Source organism: Rutidosis leptorrhynchoides, chromosome 3 (genome assembly GCF_046630445.1).
Source record: "Rutidosis leptorrhynchoides isolate AG116_Rl617_1_P2 chromosome 3, CSIRO_AGI_Rlap_v1, whole genome shotgun sequence".
Classification (NCBI taxonomy): domain Eukaryota; kingdom Viridiplantae; phylum Streptophyta; class Magnoliopsida; order Asterales; family Asteraceae; genus Rutidosis; species Rutidosis leptorrhynchoides.
This window is the reverse complement of record NC_092335.1, coordinates 514,176,429-514,187,411: the sequence shown is the minus strand read 5'-3', so window position 1 is coordinate 514,187,411 and position 10,983 is coordinate 514,176,429. Positions and strand designations below refer to the sequence as shown.

Below are 10,983 nucleotides of genomic sequence, written 5' to 3'. Positions count from 1 at the left end.
AGACAAACTTTCTTTACATCAAAAATTGACGGCATGCATACCATTTCATATTACATACAACTATAATTGACTTAATATTAATCTTGATGAACTCAACGACTCGAATGCAACGTCTTTCAAAGTATGTCATGAATGACTCCAGGTAATATCCTTAAAATGAGCTAATGCACAGCGGAAGATTTCTTTAATACCTGAGAATAAATATGCTTAAAAGTGTCAACCAAAAGGTTGGTGAGTTCATAGGTTTATCATATCAATCATTTCAATATATTAATAGACCATAAGATTTCCGTTTATAAATTTATGTACACTCGCAAGTGTATAAAAGTATTCTATAAGTTGTAGGCACCCGGTAACAAGCCTTAACGTTCATATTTTACCCTCTGAAGTACACCAGATCAGGTGTGTTTAAAATAACCTCGAAGTACTAAAGCATCCCATAGTCAGGATGAGGTTTGTCAGGCCCAATAGATCTATCTTTAGGATTCGCGCCTACCGTACATAGACAAGTAGTTTAATGTTACCAAGCTAAGGGTATATTCCTGGTTTAAACCCACGTAGAATTAGTTTTAGTACTTGTGCCTATTTCGTAAAACATTTATAAAAACAGCGCATGTATTCTCAGTCCTAAAAATATATATAAAAGGGAGCAAATGAAACTCACAATACTGTATTTCGTAGCAATTATGTATATGACGGCACTGAACAAGTGCAGGGTTTGTCTCGGATTCACGAACGTATCAATATTGAGATTCAATATTGCAGGAAAGTACGTAGACGCAACGGAGATGATAAACACTAGATTGACCTCAGGAGTATACCCATGAACCATACCCATCACCTCCATAGCTATAACCCATAATTTCCTTAGCTTCGACTCATTCAAAAAAAACTATTTTGAAATCACTCGGACAGCACTCCATCGTAATATTTTATGTATACTAATAATAGTTTGAAATAATACCGAGCATATATATATATATATATATATATATATATATATATATATATATATATATATATATATATATATAAATCGATTGAGAGAGTTTAGAGAAATATATTTTCAAGTTTCTATGAAATAATGAAACCTATTGAATTCTATTTATAATAGATTTTTGAATTATTAAAGTGAATTATTAAAGTATGAATTATTAAAGTGAATTATTAAAGTATGAATTATTAAAGTGAATTATTAAAGTATGAATTATTAAAGTAAATTATTAAAGTATGAATTATTAAAGTGAATTATTAAAGTATGAATTATTAAAGTGAATTATTAAAGTAAAAGTAAAAGTAAAGTAAAGGTAAAGTTAAAGTATAGTAAAAGTATAAAAATTATGTATGTATAATACGCGTATAAATATATATAATATTAATTTAAATCGTTATATATATTTAATGAAAATAAAATATAAATATCGTTATATTTATTATACTGGTTAAATAATGAATTGTCAAAAGTGATTCTAGATATTTATAAAAGTTATATACGTTTTAATAATAAAGTTCTTTTTAAACTGAAAACGTCTTTGTACGTTTGAAAATAGATTAATATAATATTATGGAAACCAATTCTCCACTAACTTTTGTCTATCTTTCGTAAATGACACTTTTTATTTTTATTTATAAATAGCTTTACAAATTATTCTGAATATCGTTAAGAGGAATAGATTTTCTCAAATCATAGTGGACCTCTCAACAGAGACTTGTAATCATAATTCAATGTTTCTGATAATTCAATCATTTAATATATTTTTTTTTTATTTTTGTCGAAAATCATATTGAAACAAATACGTTCGTGTAAAGTATTATACGTTTAATACTTTATTAATATTCTCAAGTTATAATATATATATATATATATATATATATATATATATATATATATATATATATACACACACATATACATATCTATTTATATATAACGGTTCGTGAATCGTCGGAATTTGGTCGAGGTTATAATGAATGTATGAACACAGTTTAAAATTCTTGAGATTTAACTTAACAAACTTTGCTTATCGTGTCGGAATAATATAAAGATTAAAGTTTAAATTTGGTCAGAAATTTCCGGGTCGTCACACTAATTCCTTTTTTCACTGGAGAATTTGGTGGGTTAAGCCACGCGAAATCGGGTTTGTCCAAAAAACTGTATATGAGCTTCGTTTATCAATAATCTTGCTAATTATTCGTGTATTCAATATTCAATCTTATTGACAGTAATTTTATAGTCATCGAGTTTCATTACGTAACTCCATTCAAATCAGGTATTGTTCATATTTATTTGTAAAAGATACAATATATTTAAATTTAATTTTTTAAATTACTTGTCACTTAATTAGTTAATTGTAAATTGTAAATATTATTCATATTTATATTTATATATTTATATTTATTATATATTTATATTTATATTTTATATATAAATTATGTAGAATACTTAACTAGTTATTTGTCACGTAATTAGCTAACTGTAAAAGATATATATTTATATTTATATTCATATTTATATATTTAATATTTATATGGTTTTTTTATATATATATTTTTTTAATTTATATAACTGACGGATTAAGCTGAGTCGATTGTATTTAGAATAACTGTATTATAGTAACTGCTGTTTTTTCCCTCCTTTCCGATAATTTTGAATTTTTTTGGACTGTCTATAAGTATTCACCAGTGGTTCTTATTCAGATAACTACTTACACACACAAAATTGCAATCCGAGTCCCTCAACTTTTTAATTCGAATTTTTATCTTTTTTTTATCTTTAATTCATACTTTTTATCTTTGATTCGACTTTTTATCATCATCATCTCTCATCTTCTTCTTCTAACTTTCTTCGGCGCTTCGCATCGCCGTCAACGAATGGGTAGGGTTTGTCCGATTTAAAACGCTTATTAGTTCATGTTCTTCGTCATCTTGTTTGTTCACCACCATCATCATCATCTTCATCGAATCATCGTCAAATCTTCATCGACAGATCTGAAGTTCATTCGGATTCGAAATCAGGAAGCAAAGTTTTTTTCCTAGGTGGTTTATCCGTAAATTTTATTTTTATTCGATTTATCTAATAATTAAAAAATTTCGGTATATAACTAAATAAAGAATAAATATTCCTAATAATGTATAAATTATATTTTCGATTCTAATAATTATTATAAGTTAATTACATTCTGTAAAAATTATTTTTACTGTTTTAAAGGTTTACAACAATTTATATAGATTTTTCATTATATATATACTAGCCGATTCAATAATAAATACATAATAATTATTTAATTGATCAAATAAATTTATAAAAATTATTTCATCAGATCTATTATATTACAAATTTTCATCAGTTAATGATAATAAAAATCAATTTTTAACTATATATTCTGAATTTATCGTAGTTTCGGTTAATAAATAATAATAATAATTAATAAATTGTAATATAATTATATAAATTAAGTTTTGATCAGATAAATACTTATAAATATGTTATTAAACTGATATAAAACTTTGATAAATTAATTCTCAATATTTGTAATTATTAATTAATAATTAAACCGTATAGATATAATATTGTTAAATTTTAGTTTTTAATTGTTAATAAATACAAATTCGACTTTAAAAATTATAAATAATTTTTCATCAGATTTTGATACAAAATGCTAATTGTAAACCATTAATATAAAAAGTATGAATTAAAGATAAAAAAAAGAAAGATAAAAATTCGAATTAAAAAGTTGAGGGACTCGGATTGCAATTTTGTGTATAAACGAAGGACCAACGAAGCAAAAAATTCAAAGAAAAGAATAAAAAGACGATGTTACCCTCACATGCATGGCACATGTCAAAGGTTAACGGGCAATTTAGATGGAAGTTAGACGGAGGGACTCGGATTGCAAAATTTTGCAATTTTAAGGACTCGAAAATCCAAAAAAAAATTGAGGGACTCGGATTGCAATTTCGTGTATAATTGAAGGACCAACGGAGAAAAAAGTCTTTCGGATCTGATTTTATGTGCATCTCTAAGTGTAACTACCATAATTTATCTTTATACTAAATAGTAGCTCTTTTTTATTTTTTATTGTGTTTTAAAATTGTGACATTTTTTAATTTTCTTTTCTCTACGTTATCCTTTATTCAATTTATATAATTAAATAAAGCACTACTTAATAATGTAAACACATAGTATCATGTAATGATGTAAAAACGTCAATTTTCAAAATTATTTTAACAATTTACTATTTTACTAGTGAAATAACCCGTGGAACCACGGGTTTGTTTAAACGAAATAGTTTAATGATATGTTTTAGGTATTAAGTGAACGTAAATGATAAAGTTATTTAGTTTAATGATCCGTGGAACCACATAGTCTGACTAAGAAACTCGTCAGCTGAACATTTCATCAAACACCTAAAATGCATATTAAACAATCTACATCCAATCATAAGAGATAATATTGGTTGTCATTTTATTTTAAAAATGTAAATTAAAATATAAATGTAGAATTGGTTTCCTTCTGCCTACCTTTTATACCTTCCTTATTGAAATTATTTAAAATTATTTAATTGTAATAATTAAAATAATTATTAATAAGATTTAATAATAATAATTAATTAATAAGATTTAATTTTAATTCAAAATTATTTAGATTAATGACATCACCCACCATGCTTAGATTTTTTTCTTTTTCTTTTTAATTTTTTCTTAACAAATGAATTAGCCTAATAATGACATCGTCATTTTAGCAATATAATAGAAACTATAGATATAGATTGTATTAAGTTTGTGGCCCTAATTAATTTAGTACCTACATAAAAATTATCTTCGTTTTTCCTAACTTGTTATAAACTAAATAAGAAAAAAGAACAAATAAATTTTTTTTTTTTTTATAAACAAAGAAACCGTCCTATAAACGAAGGCATCTATAGATTGCTCCTTAACTATTGGTAGATGTTTACTATGAGTATATTTTTTTACTCATCTTATTTTTCTTTTACTATATTTAGCTATTTGATTTGATATTGTTTGTACAAGTTGTGCACTCTTATTACAGTTTTTATATTCTCTTCGTAAGTTCGTATATAACTCGTTTTTCTTTTTTCTTTTTATTTTATTTTATTTTTTTTCCTTTTTATTTGAAACTAGCTTAAAACCCGCGAATTCGAAAGATTTTTGTAAGTGACAAATTAAATATCGAATTATCTCAGTAATATGAATTTATATAGTATTTGGTATACGTAAATCACATATGTTTTTGCTAAAATTTAAAACCTATAAATTAACAGTATGAGGATACCTGTAATTTTATATAACACGAAACATAATATTTTACAAATAAACACAAATAATCACGATTGTTAAATTCTTGATACAGATACTCCATAAACCTACACATCATCAATTGATAAAACTTAACTGGGTTATGTAGTTTAATTGCAAATCAAGATTGATACTTTCAAATATTTATACAAAACTCGATTGCAATTGAACCCCTACAACTATCTATAAACATCTCAAGTATACGACACGCTAATTATAGCTAATCACAACTTGGAATATGGAATTATTGACACAAAGTTTAAACACTGTAGAATATAAAGTAAATGAGGCAAGAGAGACAGGGCAGGCGGCGTGTGCAACAATTAAACAACCATTCTGTTGGTCAAAATGGATCTACTGGATTGTCCTAGAACAATTATATGCCTACTTTTCACGATGTGTTGATTCCCTTGCTAAAACAATGAGATCACAAAAACAATCTATAGCATCTAAAGAAATTTTTTAGGTTGTGCGCATTAACAATAGACATCGCGTATTTCTAAACTTGTTTGACATGTTCCCTTTACAACAAAAAATTACTAAACACACGTACCCTACAACAAAACAATTAAACTTGAATATCAATCATATCAACTTTTGTAAAAAACACTAAACTTTAACCATTAAAATAGTTCATAACTATGATCATATCATAATTATCTCTGTTTTCGTATCAACAAGTTATTTGTTTACTTGCTTCTCTGATTTGTAACAAACTAAATTATTTCTCATTTCTTTTATATTCCCTATATACAATTAAGTCAATATAAAACTAAATGATATTTTGTTCAAACTCAAAGTCCATATAGATTTGAATTCATAAACAACAGGAGGTGGCTTGAAATGTGTCGATTCAGGTCGTTGCCAGATCATGGTTCACGCTCACCAATCCGTGACATTCGTTTTCTTGTTCCAACCAGAATCAGTTTGGATATTACATGGCCAGATGTACCAAAGATGGCAGCAAATACAACAGTCGAGCTGCACATTTCAAGAAATAATGACAACTATAGTAACAAAATAATGAAAATTAATATAATGTGTTAAATAAATCATAAAGGCATAAAAAACACAATCATAAAGACATAAAAAATCAAATAATTATGATTCACTCGATATTTTTTTGTAACAATGAATGCATGGTAACCATGTACAGTTGTACACTATCGACTGAGTCATGGTAATTAAGAAAATGCTCTCTACCCTTAATGAAGAACTACCGATTGCTATATATACCGATTGCTACACAAAAAATTGGAACCATAGTAACACTTAGAAGGATGCTCCACATTTTTTTTAATTGAAAATAACTAGTTTTCGAACCCTCGCTTCGCGCCGGGGGTTCGGTTTTCAATGTATTTTATTGCGTTTAGTTTGTAAAATTATTTCGTGGCTAACGATGATGTCGTTGAAGCGCAACTCGAGTCGAACTAAAAGATATAACCCGTGAAAGATTTAAATGTTATTTTAAATTAACAATATATGTGCATCTCCGCGTTTAGCTATGGAATTGTCGACTTTTACAAATTTAACGCAAAATCAACGTGTATGAAAAGTACCCCAAATATTTAGCGTTTTTTAAATAGAATCCGTTTTGTGTATAGTTAGTGACGTTGTGTTCGTAAAATTATTTCGAGTTTAACGATGATGCTGAAAAAATTTAACTCGTTGCGAGCGAGAAGATATGACCTGTTGAATATTTGAGTGGAGTTTATTTAAGATTTTTTTATGAAAATATTGATTTGGCACTTTACCCCCTGTTTGGGGGGCCGGTTTTAATGTTGAAGAAAGTGTGGGGGGTTTTTTGGCAAAGTGGAAGTTAAAAAAAAAGAGGGTGAAATGACGAAAATACCCCTGGTACTAATCATCAGTTTTGTCTAATAGTTAATATGGTAATTTTATATAACTTTCACAATGATATTGAGACACTAATATCTATAAATCTTTTTAATAACCTCATTTTTGTGATCATATCAGACATGGAGCATGTCGTACATATACCAGTTTACCTACTTCACATAGTACCTAACCTACCCATTTTACCATCTCTAATACACACACATAAAGTGTTGTTGAGAAGCCTATGCCCACCAGAAGGACAACTTTAACAATATGTTTGTAGTCGCCTAAAGTGTATTAGTAATGCAAAACTTCAAGTATAGTATTCAAAAATAAGAATCATTAGATTGTCTTTAAAATTGTATGAATCATTATGTACTTAAGACACAAAGAGTTTAAGTTCGACCCAAACCTCAACCCCAACCCCAAACCCAAACCCAACCCTATATATTAATAACAAACAATTACCGGTTTCAACTCAATATTACCAACTTGTATGAGTTACCCATATCACCACCACTAATAAACGAACATAAGAATGGTAATAATAAAACAAAGGTAAAAACAAAGATAAAGGTGTGTATATAAATAATACGGCGAGTGAACTATGTAGTATTATAAGATAAACAACTTACCTACACTTCAGGTGACATAGAACCATGAAGCCGAAGCATTACCGCAACCATACAAAATCCAGCTTTGTGGATTTGAATTATTCCTCTAATCTCGATACCAACTTCTCAATGTCATCCTAAAAAGGACCCAACCTGGTTCGAATAGAAATAGCAAAGTATAATATTGTTCTAAGATGTTGAAAGTCGCAAGAAGTCTAATTGATATCCAACCGACTATTGCAATTATAGTTAAGTTGTATATATATTATGCTGGTCACAAAATTACAAGTAATACTATATAGTATGGATACTTACAAGGATAATTTAGGTTTCATCTAACTCCCTCCACTTTTTTAACAGCTTGTATACCATGGTAAGATCTCGTAATAATGAAAAACCGAATAGCATAAAAAATAACCAACATTGTATATGTAATCATAGGATGTCTTTCACCATGTTTAATCACTTACAGGTTGCTCCTCTAAAAATGTCCATACAAAGGATATGATCAGTAAAATGTCTTTCACCATGTTCTATCTCTTGCAGCTGAAAAATAATAAGTAATTGTATCATCTCATCTCATCTCATAATATAATAGAAGGCGGGAAAATAGACTGGTCATCCGTTTTGGTAACGGGTCAAAACATATAAATTTTTAGTTAGGACTGAATTTATTCAAGATGGCCATACGGGTTGGGTTGACATACAAGTCCACAAAGTCATCTAAAGAAAATTCTCATATATAATCAATATGACATACAAAACTCTAATATTACAATAATGAGATGGAACCTTCAATAAACTGCTTTAGGAGATGATAGGCACAAAAAATAAACACCTTCAACCTGAGCTATTCTTCCAATTACAGATGACACTAACCTAATTTTAAGAATGAGAAAATGAGGAACAGATTACAAATTACAGTGTAATACAATTATAAATCATGACTTTATTCAATTTCATAAAAAACTCATGACAACAAAGAATGATTCAATTCAAACCACTTTATAGCATAACTAATAAGGTTCTGTGACTATCATAGTATTGTTTTTATTAGAAAAGTGAGTTTCAAAAAAGACCCATGAACATCAAAATATGAATTAAGTCAGACCAAGAATAACTAATAAGGTTTTGAGAGTTTTCAAAAGAATTTTAAGATTAAAAAAGTAATTACCTTTTGGGTATATAGTATTGATTGAATCTGGAATCGATTACATCCCTCTCTCTACTCTAGAGATTGCTTCTTAACCAATCTCATCCATAAAAATAAACTTATTCTCATAGGCAATGCATACTTTTTCACGAAAGTTGTAGTATTTAAAACTAAAAAAAACAACTAATTGTGTATGCAAATTTAATAACTTAGATCTGCAACATGACAACAAGTGTTTACAATATGCAAGACATTTCTTTTGTTTGTTTACAAAAATTTCTAGTTAGCTTATATAAGGGTTGGCATGGGTTAAAATTTCAAAAATGCAAAAAATTGATTAAGTTAATGAAGGAACTTATACAACTAAGAAGAAAACTTACATGAATTCTTGCATTCTTCCTCTCTCTTACACTTAGTGGTTCTTGATGTTAAGGATGACATAAACATCCCAAATAAAAATTACTACTCTAAAGTATAGACATGGCAAAATACCTTAGCTTCTTACTCTGAAGTTAAAGATGACATATCCACTCCTTCAAGATTTTCAAAGTATCTTGACCTATTTTCGTTTGTTGCATAATCCAAAATGACCCATTCAGGGAACTGGGTCAAAATTTCCACTCTAAGCAGGGATGCAGATTAGACGCGGTTGATGAGTGTTGCATCTACATGACTATTGGGTTGGTCAAAGCCACAGTTCAAGAAAAGAAAAGAAAAAGTGCTTACGAACATATGATATCGATAAAAAAAAGAACTAATGATGCCATGATTATGATTGCATACAACATGTTAACATGCAGACACTTAAATTACATGACAATTGCTCGGTCAACAACTTATAAAATACATGTATAAGCATAGAGCTCCACGTTAGTAAAATTAATCACCTACAAAATAAACCATTAATAGATTTTATTTTTAACTACCAAGATCGCGGCAATGACATGATAATTAAAGTTGAGCCCACTCATTATGTCATGGGTTAGTCATTGTCATGACTGACCTTTATCACATTATGTCAGGATATGAGCAATTGTAAGCATATTACTTACAATTGCATTTACAATTATAAGTTTATAACGTTTTAGGTAGTCCCATCTTTGGATAAACACTTGAGAAAGACTGATATGACATATAATATTATAAGACAGTATGAACCCTCTACCCTAAATGCTACATTATCCTTTTGAAAAATGTCTCGTGAAAACTCAGTATTACATTTAATATTTGCCATTTTTTTTTTTTTTTTTTTTTTTTTTTTTTTTTTGTGAAATACAGAGTATTTGTCGGCAGATGAACTTAGAGCTTGACGACATGAGATACAAAGCTCTCATGTAAAGGCTAGCTACATGCATCACACTTGCGAACACTCAAACATGTCATTTTAGTTTAAAACATACTCATATTCGTGTTGAAGAAATAAGTTTATCTTGTCATAATTTATAACAGATTCATTGTGTTAAATAACTTTTCATAACAAAATAACAACAATTTACATATGAAACGATTTATAAGGCATTTAACCAATACTATGCAGGCCTAATATGACTCAACCTGAATAAAATTTTGAGGAACTAAGTGGTGTGACTCCTTATCCATGCCACAAGCAATAAAAGACGTTACACAATCAATTTATGAAGTCGATTAAAATAAAGTTGAAAGAATTTGAGAAATAACGTACTTAGGCTAAGCAACATCTATATCACGACATTTTATCAAACACTTTCCGTGCATCTTTATATCGCCTAAAAACACTCAAACTGGTATCGAGTATTAATATGTTAATTAACCCAATATAAGCAAATCTAAATAGGTTAAGAATCGAAAAATTAAGGCGTACTACCTAAATTGTAAATTATGCAATTCACCTATTCAGATAGTAAAAACCAAATTGATTTAAAAATAACCTAGAAACTTAAATATAGTACCTTTTTGCATAATTTGAATCGTATTAAAGCAATCAGAATCATTGATTTCTTCTTGCGCTATTGCGGTATAAATATTCGATTTAGGTGAAGGAAGATGTAATCTCGTTTATGATTTTAGTCGTACAGTTTTTGG

The 10,983-nt window shown here is 28.1% G+C and overlaps 1 long non-coding RNA gene across 2 annotated transcripts; it reads right to left on the bottom strand.

The window, feature by feature from the left end:
• Positions 1 to 6,011: 6,011 nt before the first annotated feature.
• Positions 6,012 to 10,684, bottom strand: LOC139898294 (uncharacterized). 2 transcript variants are annotated; one of them, XR_011776948.1, is made up of 5 exons: positions 10,604 to 10,684; positions 8,944 to 9,595; positions 8,562 to 8,648; positions 7,791 to 8,315; positions 6,012 to 6,297 (listed from the first exon to the last, which is right to left on the bottom strand). It is a non-coding gene; the product is annotated as an uncharacterized lncRNA (long non-coding RNA). The 2 variants fall into 2 exon arrangements; XR_011776947.1 differs by having other exon boundaries at positions 8,562 to 9,595.
• Between the last annotated feature and the right edge of the window lie 299 nt (positions 10,685 to 10,983).